This window comes from Lissotriton helveticus, chromosome 4_1 (genome assembly GCF_964261635.1).
Source record: "Lissotriton helveticus chromosome 4_1, aLisHel1.1, whole genome shotgun sequence".
NCBI classification, from domain to species: Eukaryota; Metazoa; Chordata; class Amphibia; order Caudata; family Salamandridae; genus Lissotriton; species Lissotriton helveticus.
In genome coordinates this window covers 1,203,265,406-1,203,278,852 of record NC_136063.1, presented here as the reverse complement: position 1 = coordinate 1,203,278,852, position 13,447 = coordinate 1,203,265,406, and positions in this window count along the sequence as shown.

Below are 13,447 nucleotides of genomic sequence, written 5' to 3'. Positions count from 1 at the left end.
TCTCTGCTGGTTCTGGTGTGCGTGTGACAGGAGCTGGATGGCTCCAGAGGTCTGAATGAGTCAGTGTGGGGTGATTGGGGCATTTGCATTGAGAGTAGGGGAAGAGTAGCTCCAGATAGCCTGCCCTGCCTGATACAATGCTGGCTCCACCCCCCTGCCAGGCGACTGATGACTCTGTGCCTGCCAGGGACTTTCCTGGCCCCACCTCCTACCGGGCGACTGATGGCCCTGCCCCTGCCAGTGACAATGCTGGCTCCGCTCCTGCTGGGCGGCTGAAGACTCTGCCCTGCACAGTGAATAGGCCAGGTGCCTCGGCCTGGCAACACCCACAACAAACCCGAGATGGGGGGAAATTCCCCTGAATGGACAAAGGGATCAAAGCCAAAAAGGGGTATAAGAGAAGGACCCCTGAACCAAGAATTCAGATCACTTCTGACAAGGAAACCTGAACCAAGGACAAGAAGCCTGCTGATCCAAGGACTTGCCTACCCCTTCTGCCAGTGTGCTGTTTGTTGGGGGAATCCTGCAGTTGCTTCTTCATTTTTGCCAAGGAACCAGGAGAGAGGAACTGAGTGTGTACTCTCAAACTTTGCCAAGGAAAATCTCCAAGGGCTGGAAGAGTGCCAGCCTCCTGTTGAAGTCACAGGGCCAAAGGACTTCATTTATTTGCTGAAAGTGCTTGTTGCTGGAACCTGAAAATCCAGCACCTCTGAAGAATCCAGCAATCTCGACGCCGACGGACGCCACCGAATCCAGCTCGACATCGTGAGTGCAGCTCCCGTGTCCCGCACCTTCGACGCCGGCCGCCGGGCCCGATCGACGCCAGTAGCGCCGCCGCCGCTGATGGCATCGACGCCGAGCCCACTCGACGCCGTGAGCGCTGCTCACTCTTGCAACATCGACATCGACGACGACGCCGTATCCTGCTTCACCTCGTGAGCGCTGCTCCTGCCTGACATCTGTCGACACCGCTGCAGATCGCCCCGAATCCGAGGCCCGATCGACGCCGAAGACGTGACACCGGACATCTCGACGCCGCTGATCATCGAGTGCTTCACTTTTCCAAGGTACTGTGTTGTGGGGGTCTGTGCGACTCCGGCTCGACGTAGCGCTCCTCGCGGTCGACGCCGAACCTTTGGATTAACTTTGCCTCGACGTCGTGTGACTCCCGTGTGGGTTACATTGTTGCCAAGAACTGTGTTTTAAAGAAGAAGAGTTGTTTTTGCTACTAAAGACTTTGTGCTAAGAAGAAACTACGCTTGAACTATTATTTTTCCTTCCAAGAGTATTTATTAAGATTGTGGTATATTTTTGCCGTTATTTGGTCTTGTGCTAAGCCTTATATAAACATCCTTATTTTTATAATACTACTGTGTCGTGTCCATTTGTAGTGTATTCACTTTATAACTGTATGTGGTCATAAATGCTTAACGCACTGCCTCTGAGATAAGCCTGTCTGCTTTGCCAAGCTACCAAGGGGGTGAGCAGGGGTTATCTAAGTGTGTGATCCCCTTGCCCTGACTAGAAAAGGTGTGTCCCTATTTGTCAGAAGTGTATACTTCTGCCAACTAGAGACAGCCGCTTCTAACAGGCGGTAATACCGGATATCCTGAAACAGATTCAAAATGAATACGGGGCAGAGTCGGCTCTAAACTTAGGTATGAAACTACTGAACATTTTTAACCAGGTCTCATCAATAATTTTATCTAAAATTAAAGGAGAAGCAGCATCAGTGGCAATCCACCAAAAATTAAGGGAATTTGATGTAACAGAGCAACCAAAAGAACTAGCCAAAATAATTGGAAAATCCTAAGAAGAATTAGGCAGACAGTTTGGGTGGCAAACCAGTGAAACCACAACTGTCTGAAAGCCCTGAAAAGGTATTTACTAAAAACACTCCAGCCTCTTCTAAAAAAAAGTGGGAGAATAACAAACAAACTTCAGAAGAGTAGCGTTCTCAATCCCGAGGTAGGTCTCCTCAAAAGGAGCCCTCTGAAAAGAGGAATAACCTCAGGAATAGGTATAATTTGAGAAAACCTAATAGATATGTAATTGTAATTGTAATTGTAAAATAGTTTTTATAAAGCGCATGCTATCGCTCCACGGAGCATCTTGGCGCTGTAAAAACCGTGGCCTAGAATGGTGGGCCGGAAATACTACTCACATCAATTTCAAAATACCTGAAGGTTTATTTGAGCCTAGACTAACTGTTTACTAGCCATGTCTGGTAGATTAAAAATCCAGGTTTTCAGGGCTTTCCTGAATTCGATTTCAGTGGGGATTTGCCGTAAGCTTTGTGGGAGTTTATTCCAGGCTTTAGTACCAAGGACAGCAAGAGATCTTCCTCCTTTGGTGGCTAGTCTAAATCTGGGGACTGTTAGGAGACACATGTCTGATGACCTCAAGCTCCGACTTGGTATGTACGGCTTGAACCGTGGGAGCAGATATTTAGGCCCTTTTTTGTGGTATGCTCTAAAAGTAATTACCAGTATCTTAAAGAGCACTCGCTTGTGTATGGGGAGCCAGTGTAACTGTTTTAAGGCAGCAGAAGCAGAAGATCTCCTTGGAAGATTAAGCACCAGGCGTGCAGCGGCATTTTGGACAACCTGCAACCTGTGCAGGGTAGATTTATTCACTCCTGCATATATGCTGTTGCAGTAGTCTAAACGTGATGAAATTAGTGCCACTGCAACTGTCTTCTTTGCTTCCAAAGGGATGAAGTTAAAAAACTTTCGAAGACCACGTATGATGTTGAAACACGATCCTGCCACTGCATTCACTTGTTGTTTAAAACAGAGTTTTTCATCAAATCTGACTCCCAGGTTACGTGCGGATAGTACTGTTTTTGGCGGGATTTCCTCATTTGGGGGCCACCATAGCTGGGGGGAGAACAGATTTTGGGGACCCACAGGGAGAATTTCAGTCTTGCCCGTGTTGCATTTCAGATGGTTAGTCTTCATCCAATTAAAGGTAGCGGTGAGGCACTTTCCAAGATTCTCCTCCGCTCTTGTGGATTTGCTGTCTAAGACTAAGATGAGCTGAGTATCATCTGCGTATGATACTGTATTGATGTTAAAAGATGTTATTAGCTCAACTAGAGGTGTCATATATAGATTAAACAGCACCGGGCTTAGCCTTGATCCCTGGGGTACACCTGTTGGATTAGATTTTTTTACTGATAAATACTGTCCAAGGACAGTAGTCTGTTTCCTGTCCGCAAGGAGATTTTCCATACATGCCAAGGCCGTGCCCCCAATGCCCACCGTAGTTAAACGGTTAATCAGTATCTCATGTGAGATCGTATCGAAGGCCGCCGACAGATCCAGGAGAACAAGGACTGCCCTGTCCCCCTGATCCATGGCGGCCCTCAGTGTCTCTGTTGTATAAAGGAGAGCTGATTCCGTTGAGTGGGCGGCTCTGAAACCCGATTGGTTGTGGTGTAAAAGATCCTCATCCTCCAGAAATTTGGTCAGTTGTTTGTTTACAACTGCCTCGGTGAGTTTGAAGAGAAACGGTAGTAATGAGATTGGCCGTAAGTTTGATAGAGTGGTGGGATCGGCCATCGCTTTCTTCTGTAGGGGTTTGACCGCCGCTAACTTCCATTCCTGAGGGATTTTAGCTGATGTAAGAGAGGAATTTATTATGTTATTAATAATCGGGTTCACTAGGTCAATCAAAGAGTGTAGTATCTTGGGGGGGCATGGATCAAAAGGTGAACCGGATCTTCCAGTCAAGATTGCCTGGCGGCTGTCTTCCAGACTAATTGGCAGAAATTCATTCAGCTCCGCCTTTCTGGTATCTGAGTCTGATGTTCCTATTTTATATCTCAACAGTGGTGTGGGGAAGGCTTTTGTGAGATCCTGGACCTTTGCCTCAAAATAGTTCGCAATGGAGTCACAGAGGGTCTGAGAGGGGGGAATGTCTTGTCTGGTAATCTTTGGATTTAGAAAGTCATCCACTATTTTAAAGATCTCCTTATGCTTATTTTCTGCCAACAAGATTGCCTCAGAGAAAAATGCTTTTTTGGCGTTTTTAATCAGCCCATGATACTGATTTCTTGCTTCTTTGTAAATTTGTCGTTCTTCAATTGTGTATGAGTGTCTCCATTTCCTCTCCAATAGTCTGACCTCAACACGCTTGTCTCTAAGAGATTGTGAGAACCAGGGTGCTATTTTTTTCTTTTTCTTAGACATGTTCTTAGATCCTTTAGTGCTAATTTGTTCTAGGCTAGTCGTAATTCAGTGATTAAAGATCTCATTGTCTACCTCAGTGTCCCCCGTCAGGGTGGGTTTGCCCTGTATCATAAGATCCTGAAAGTCTGGGTCCTGACTAATTTTGCTCCAGTCATATTTATTTTGGGGGGGTACAATAAGCTGCCTTTTGTTCGCTGGTTCCTTTGTTATAATTAGTTCCAAGGGGATCAGCGAATGGTCAGTCCATGTCTGGGGGCATGGTTTATTTGCCTTAAGGGTCATTAGATTTGTACAGATACAGTCTAACATATGACCAGCTTCATGAGTAGGGTCTCTGTTTAGTAACGATAGCCCCCACATATTGAGAAGTTCTAGAAACTCCCTAGTGTTAGGGTCAGTAATTGTGTCCAAGTGGAAGTTTATATCACCCAGGATAGTAAAATTGGCATATTTAGGGATGATATTACTGAATGTTTCGGTAAAACTCTCCAGAAACTCCTTATGAGAACCGGGAGGGCGATATATCAGAGCTCCGGAGAAGATATTTGATTCATGTGTGTGAAGGCAAAAACCTAGACACTCTGCTCCTTTTACATCAGGGAGGTCGAAGGTGGTACACTTTATGGAATCTCGGTACACAATAGCAATTCCTCCTCCTTGTTTAATTTGCCTGTCAGAGCGTTGGATATGATAACCCTGTGGTAAGGCGTTGACCACATCGGGGGTGCACCAATCCTTCAGCCACGTTTCTGTGATGAAGAGCCAATCAAGGTCATTCTCTTCGATCATATCGTGGATATGTGCGGCATGTTTGCACATGGATCTAGCATTGATTAAGCCTCCCTTCATAGTTTTCGAAGGTCGGGGTGTGGTTTTACAGTTTTCAGGGATTGCAAGCGGGCCGCAGTAACTACACTTAATCGGACCCTGACAGTTGGCAACATTTATGGTATTTAGACATTTCTCATTAGGAATGTTTAATGAGAGTAGCTCCTGTCTAGTATATGGAGTTATAGGAACATTTTGACCAGGGGGAGGGGCCCTGTGCCCGGCCGTGACACGGACGGGCACAGACGGGCTTACCTCTGGCGCACCTCCGGCGCGAATGCGGCGCGCCCGCTGAACGCGTCCGCTGCGCGGAGCCATGGCCGTTTGATTTTATACCGGTGACTCACCCAAGATGGCCGCCGTAGTCACTTCCACCCGAGTCCCTAAAATCCCAGCCCTAAAATCGGCTGTGATTTCTGGGGGGAGGCAGCGTTTGCTAGGTAATCAAAACTAAAGTGCAAATGTGCTTTAAAAATGTAATCTACACCCTTATTTCGGTGCGATTTCAGCGTCGCAATTTAATCGGCGCGCTGGTGCTGGGGAGGGGAGCGGACACACAGGGCAAGTACTATTAATGCAGAAAAGGTTTCAGGTTAAAAGAGAACTGCCCGGCTCAAGCCTCAGGCGAAATAATGCTGTAGTCTCGAGAAATGAGCTCCTGCCTTACTTTTATACCGGTGACTCACCCAAGATGGCCGCCGTAGTCACTTCCACCCGAGTCCCTAAAATCCCAGCCCTAAAATCGGCTGTAAATTCTGGGGGGAGGCAGCGCTTGCTAGGTAATCAAAACTAAAGTGCAAATGTGCTTTTAAAAATGTAATTTACACCCTTATTTCGGTGCGATTTCAGCGTCGCAATTTAATCGGCGCGCTGGTGCTGGGGAGGGGAGCGGACACACAGGGCAAGTACTATTAATGCAGAAAAGGTTTCAGGTTAAAAGAGAACTGCCCGGCTCAAGCCTCAGGCGAAATAATGCTGTAGTCTCGAGAAATGAGCTCCTGCCTTACTTTTATACCGGTGACTCACCCAAGATGGCCGCCGTAGTCACTTCCACCCGAGTCCCTAAAATCCCAGCCCTAAAATCGGCTGTGAATTCTGGGGGGAGGCAGCGCTTGCTAGGTAATCAAAACTAAAGTGCAAATGTGCTTTTAAAAATGTAATCTACACCCTTATTTCGGTGCGATTTCAGCGTCGCAATTTAATCGGCGCGCTGGTGCTGGGGAGGGGAGCGGACACACAGGGCAAGTACTATTAATGCAGAAAAGGTTTCAGGTTAAAAGAGAACTGCCCGGCTCAAGCCTCAGGCGAAATAATGCTGTAGTCTCGAGAAATGAGCTCCTGCCTTACTTTTATACCGGTGACTCACCCAAGATGGCCGCCGTAGTCACTTCCACCCGAGTCCCTAAAATCCCAGCCCTAAAATCGGCTGTAAATTCTGGGGGGAGGCAGCGCTTGCTAGGTAATCAAAACTAAAGTGCAAATGTGCTTTTAAAAATGTAATCCACACCCTTATTTCGGTGCGATTTCAGCGTCGCAATTTAATCGGCGCGCTGGTGCTGGGGAGGGGAGCGGACACACAGGGCAAGTACTATTAATGCAGAAAAGGTTTCAGGTTAAAAGAGAACTGCCCGGCTCAAGCCTCAGGCGAAATAATGCTGTAGTCTCGAGAAATGAGCTCCTGCCTTACTTTTATACCGGTGACTCACCCAAGATGGCCGCCGTAGTCACTTCCACCCGAGTCCCTAAAATCCCAGCCCTAAAATCGGCTGTGAATTCTGGGGGGAGGCAGCGCTTGCTAGGTAATCAAAACTAAAGTGCAAATGTGCTTTTAAAAATGTAATCTACACCCTTATTTCGGTGCGATTTCAGCGTCGCAATTTAATCGGCGCGCTGGTGCTGGGGAGGGGAGCGGACACACAGGGCAAGTACTATTAATGCAGAAAAGGTTTCAGGTTAAAAGAGAACTGCCCGGCTCAAGCCTCAGGCGAAATAATGCTGTAGTCAAGATACTGATACACACTCCTCTCGTACCTTTCAGATTTTTTCACAGAAATCCGAAAGAAGAGGACGGTCAGAAAACAAAGAAGAACGCGTGAAGTCCAAAGACGATCAACACGTTCAGAAAAACAAAAAACCTCAATTCACCAAAAAGAAGGTAGCAGGTCTAAAAATCATACATGCTGAGGATCTTGAGGACACAACTCAAGAACGGAGAATGGGCTCCGACAATGTTGGACAGTGAAGCAGAAGTAACAATAGCTCACAATAGACAGTGGACTTGAAGAAGACATTGAAGTTGAAACTGCAGACACCAGGGTTAGTTTTCCACATAGGATATATGAAATAACACTCCGGATGGAGGGAGACATACCAAGAAAAGGGAAAGCACTCTTTTGGGAGCGACTTTCTAGGGGTTATGACAAACTTCTAGCAGAAAAAAACTGGCCACCGGAATTTGTCAGGGAGTGCCAACATGGCGAATACATCATTTTGCCAGCCTTCTCTAATCATATTCCAATTCATTTAAAGTATACTTATGCCAGGAAATGGGCAATTGCCCAAGCCCCAGCATTATACAAAAATCATGTAGGATGGGATGAGGATTCGCTTCACCATAAAATCCAGTTGGAAAGTCAACCAACTGCGCAACTGCAGTACCAAGTTAAGCAAGAAGCTAAAAAACAGGTCAGGGAGATCTTAGATCAACTTGAATATTAAGGGGTGATTGAAACATGCACCTCATCAATGAACAATCCTTTGTTTCCTATATCCAAACAAGACAATGCATATTGTCTAGTATTGGATTACAGACATCTAAACTCTTGTTGCAAAACATTTCCAGTGCAAAATACACACAGTACAGCATTAATAAATAACATTCTGCATAAAAAAATAAACCACATTAGATATTTCTAACAGTTTCTTTTTTCAAAACATTGCAACAGAAAGTAGGTATTTGACCGCTTTCTTAATAATGGAGACACAGCGTCATTTCTGTTGTCTCCCTCAGGGATTCAAGAATAGTCCGGGGTTATTTTCAGCAAGTGTAACAGAGTTACTACAAATGTATGATGATGAGGCATTGTCATATGTCGATGATATCTACATTACAGACAATGACCTGGATAGGCACTTGAACAGGGTGAGCACCATTATACTTGGATTCGCCTCTGAGGGGTATGAATTCAATTTTAAGAAATCGAGAATTGCCCATCTCAGCGTCCTTTTTCTAGGATACGAACTATCAAGTGAAGGCAAAAGCAAGGCAGCCAACTTTCTAGAAAAGTGTGCCCTGTCCAACCTCCAAAAACGCTGAAAAACGTAGTCAATTCTAGGTTTCCTAAATTGCGGAAGAACTTACATTCTGAACTATGCAGAAAGGGTTAAACCTCTCTACGAATTAATCAAACCTGATTTTAAAACAGTACATTGGACATAAAAGCACACAGAAAGGTTGTGTTCACTCCAAACAGACATGTTAACAACAAAACATTTACAAACACGCGTAAACATACTCAACTTAGTGATCTGAATCAATCCGGGTCAATGCGGACTCACCTACTTAACTTTTGACAAAGGTGAAAAATTCCAATAGCATATAAATTACATTTGTAAACACAAGCAGAAATGAAATTCACTTCTACAGAAAAAATTCTGACAGCTGTTCAAACCGCTGCAGCAAGAGAAAGAGCTCTAGCACAAGGGAAACGCATTATAATCGTAACTCCCGTACATGCATTAGAGGCAGTGACAAAAGTGATCATTCCAAATGCTAAAACTTTACATCCGAGATGGATACAATGGGTTAATTCTCTTACTGCAACAGATGTTGAATATGTTTTTGATCCTTATTTGAAAACACAAGCATTTCTACAATACGAACAAGAATGTCATCTTCCTACTAAAATTCTGCCTCTAGAGCAGTATGAATGTATAATTTATACTGCCGGATCAGCACAACCCGCTAGGGGGGTAAACAAGCTTATAGTGCTGCATGCGCAATCGTTAAAGGTCGCATGCGCGATGGCAAATTCAGACCTATGGTCACAAAAACGCAATGTCTAGGAGATTGTACAGCTCAGTGAGCTGAACTACAAGCATTCAAAATGGCACTTGAATATACGGATCACTAATTCCCTACACTCATTGTGTGCGATTCTTTTTATTGTGTTCAATCATAAAATGAACATTTACAGAATTGGTTTCGAAATGGTTTCAAAGATGCAAAAGATGGCACAATAAAGCATAAAACGCTTTGGGAACAAGTAGTTCAGTTACGAGAAGGACTACAAAATACTTGCGTGATACACACGCTGAGTCATCAACGTGATGGCGTTCACACTGAAGTGAATTAATTGGCTGATGAAGCCGTGAAGGGAACTGTGCAATCGGCTTCCGTAGCTGCAATCACACTTTCAAAAACAAAAATAGACAGTGAAATAATGCTGGCTGTCAATGCCACATGCAAAGGCAGCGGTGCAGTGTTGCCTAAAAAGTTTCCACTCAAATACTCATATATAATTGATGTGAACAGCATTCCGTTTGCTCGAATCCCTGGATTGGCGGATAGGGTATTTCCAAACATCGAACGTAGAACTGATTTGATTTACAAAGCACATTTGGGAGAGGGTCTGATACATCAGGGGATCTCTAAATCAATATTAACATTAAAAGAGATGAACTGGTGCCAGGAATGAATGCACAAATTCACATATTTGGAATCAACTGCATAGACTGCAATAGGGATCGCAGCACAGAACGCCTCCAGATACCTGACTATGCATAGCCAGCCCAGTACAGACACCATTGTTAGATAGCATTAGACTTTCTACACGCAGACGTCCCCGTGGACAAGTGCAGTCCCACAATTATTAATATTAAGTTTATTTGGATATGGCCTCAGTGCTCGGCTGATGCTCAAACTGGTATAAAAGATTTGCGAGTCTTTATCAGCACATATGCAATTGGCACGCTACATTCTGACCAGGGTGCTGCGTTTAGCTCTCGAGCTTACAAAGAAGCCGTGGCAAGTTTGGGCGTTGCATTGCGGTATTCTAGTCCATTCCATCTTGAGGGAAATTCGGTTGTAGAGAGAAAAAATCGGTACATAAAGCAATCTATAACAGGTAGGGTATTAGGTTCGGGTGACGGGTGGGCACCTGATGCCAAAAACTGTCCTGCACTACAATGTGTTGCTCTTTATTTTTGTGTTCTTATTTTGATATGTCGCTCTTCTATTTTGTATCTGATGATTATCTTTTATGTACCTTTTGTAAAGTGCTCCGATACCCCTGGGTATGGCCAGCACTATAGAAAACTTCTTAAATAAATCAAAATAAAATAAAAAAAATATGAGTCCAAAGCAGTCTTAGCAACTTGCCAAGAAGTTCTTTATGGGGTATCACTCCATATGAGGTCCTTTGTGGGACAAGAATGTTGGTCTCGGACCTTAATTGTTACACATCAAAGGTGGAACAAAAGCATTTTAATAGCAAAGATCGTTTGGCTGTTTTACAGGACTTAAATAAACTAAGAACGAAACTAAGCAATGTGTTCCTGAAGGCAACCACCACTGGGGAAATATCAACCATCCAAGCAAGGCCTGTCTGGATACCGAAGCTTGGGGATCTAGTCAGAGAAAAGATCGTGGACAAGAAGGAATTTGGGCCTTCTTACAGACAACCAGTACCTGTCCTAGCAATCCACGGATCAAGAACAGTTTTGCTGCCGCCGCTTGCTGGTAAAAAGGAGAACAGGTTTGTGTCTATCGACCTGATCAAACCACACTATGTGGCCGATACTAAGCAGTAGGCCAAGTGGACTTGGACCAAGTAGAAGACGCACTCCGCTAGCTACAATCCAAGAGGTTCAAACTGGGAGACTCATCACCATTGAAGAATCTGCAGTGAGAAAAGAAGGACTAAGCAAAAAGCTATGGAACTCATTCCTCTTGAGACCCAAATAACAGTTTGTCAAGAAACACCTGTCTACAATGAAGTAACAAGTAATCAAGTGGTTCCAGTGATTTCAACAAATCCGGATGCAATTCCAACCATTGACAGAACTGCCTCAGGCTATTTCATTAACTTTAATACGTTTTCTGCGGATTCCAGCGAACCTGAAACAACACCAGCAAAAAGAACTTTCAAAGAACAAGAAACTTACTTTTTTCATCACCTGGAAAAGACTTATCTGGTTTCACCATGGATTGAACTTTGGATTGTGTTGGGAATAATTTTTCTTCTACTTTGGTTAGCCTGGTAACAACTCTGGGTATGCTGATAACTAGAAGATGTATCAAAATGGACACAGCAAGTAAGAACGTCAACTTACTCCTCAAACCACACAAATCATCTTATCGTGAACAGAGAGACTTGTCAGCATTGAACATCACAGCTGTTCCTAAACCTGATGGTATAGCCTGGGACAAAAAAGAATATGACATTTTTGGCCCATCGGAGCTGTTGAAGATTCTACACCTATTCAAGATTTCATTAAGTGACTTTGTTTCATCTAGTACCTTTTCTGATGATTGGGACTTCAAGACTGTTAATAATATGATGTCAGACTTAGAAATGTCTGCAGTGTTAACAAACCATGAATATTTAGAAGGTTCATCAGACTATGAACAAATGTATTGTTATAACCATTATGGTCATCATTTCTGGCACAAATCTTCAAGTCCGAGAAATGTATTTTTGTATAACCAATGGGAACATTGTCCAACGCCACAAAAGGGTAGCTCAAAACATTTGCTATGAAATTTCCATACTTTTTAGGGTTTAATGTATCCAATCCAGAAACATTTTACTTTAGAAATGTGAACAGTACAGGAAGGAAAAGTATGTTGACCAATACCAAACAGATTTATTCTGCAACCTTTTTTGCCCAACTGTATAGACTAGGTTTCGACTTTTGGAAAGACAACATTCAGACAAAAACTGTCTGGGGTATAAAAGATTGGCAGGTACAGGGTGTAGAAGCTATTTTTAGAGCCTGTTTCATCCCTGAGCAAATTATGTTTTTGAATGACACTTTCCAACAGACGTCTTGCCTTGGGTTAGCCAAGATAAAAAACATGAACAATTCGTCCATACCTACACCTACACCTGAGAGTGATAACACTTCATAGGGGGAGGTCGACGTACATACTATTTTGCTTCACAACAGAACAGATCCAGATTGGAATAAACGGTTGATCTGGCCCACAGACACAAACAACTGTCAAGATAGATTCCTGAACAAAACACAAGGGTTTAAAATCAATAGGCCAGACCCAAGATATGTTCAAAGACAGCATCCTGGAATAGTAACAACATACAGTGTAGGGAAGCTCTGCCTTGATTGGCTTCAAAGATCTACACTTAAGGATGTGAAGCAGCACTTATATTTACTTAAAGATGGCGCAGATCTTAGGGAATTCTTGCTAGGACCAAGAATACTGCATCAAAAATGCTTTATATATGCCGGTATATATGTTGCATATAACGAAATATGGAAGATTACGCAAGCAGAGACTGCAGAACGAATACAAGAAATTGATTGTATTAATTTAGAGAAACCTCTCTCTGTAGTTGACAATGGGTTAACGACTCTGTCGTCCAGAATATATTCATTGGACAGCATAGTATCTTCTGCCATAGACATCATGGAACAGGACTTGGTCATGCTGCAACATGGTCAGTCGCAACTACGTTCTATCATGCTATTAGGCTGGACGTTACAAAACCTTCGTTCAGGCTATGTGCCTTGGCGTTCAATCAATACTACGATATTGTTTTCAGAATTCAATCTCACCGATAAACAGATCAAATTGGCACAAAGGGGAGCAGACCATACAGTGCTGAGCATTGAAAAACTGGAAAGATTGACATTTACAGTAGCAGAAAAACTAGCTACTGAATCGATAATACATGGAACAATCACTCTGCCTGTTACAATTTTTCATTTTCGGTATTGCCTAAAACACATACCAGCAGGCTAATATGAAACGTTGGGTAAAGAATACATCAAGACATCCTGGGATTTACCATACACACACAGATGTTGGAGTGGGGGACGTGAAGTGTTTATAGCGGTGAAAATGCACTAAGCAGTTCTCTCCTTTGTCAGGGTATTCATTTACATGGGGCCTGCGATGGTTCCTCTAACAACTAATCCTGTCACCTGCAAGGCTCACCAGCTGCGGTGATTGATCCAATATTTGGACAACTCTCGAATGGGAGTTACCTCATGTTGAACGATCACAGCTGCTGTGGCATGTTGCCAGGTATACCGTATCTAGTAACTGTGTCATCCAGGGTCACTTGCTGTATGCAAGTATTGTTTCCACAAACCAAGACAGTCAAGGAGTCACCGCTATGGCCTTCACTGGACACTTCTTTTCTATACGAATTGATACTCTAAGCAGAATGAAAGTCATTCTT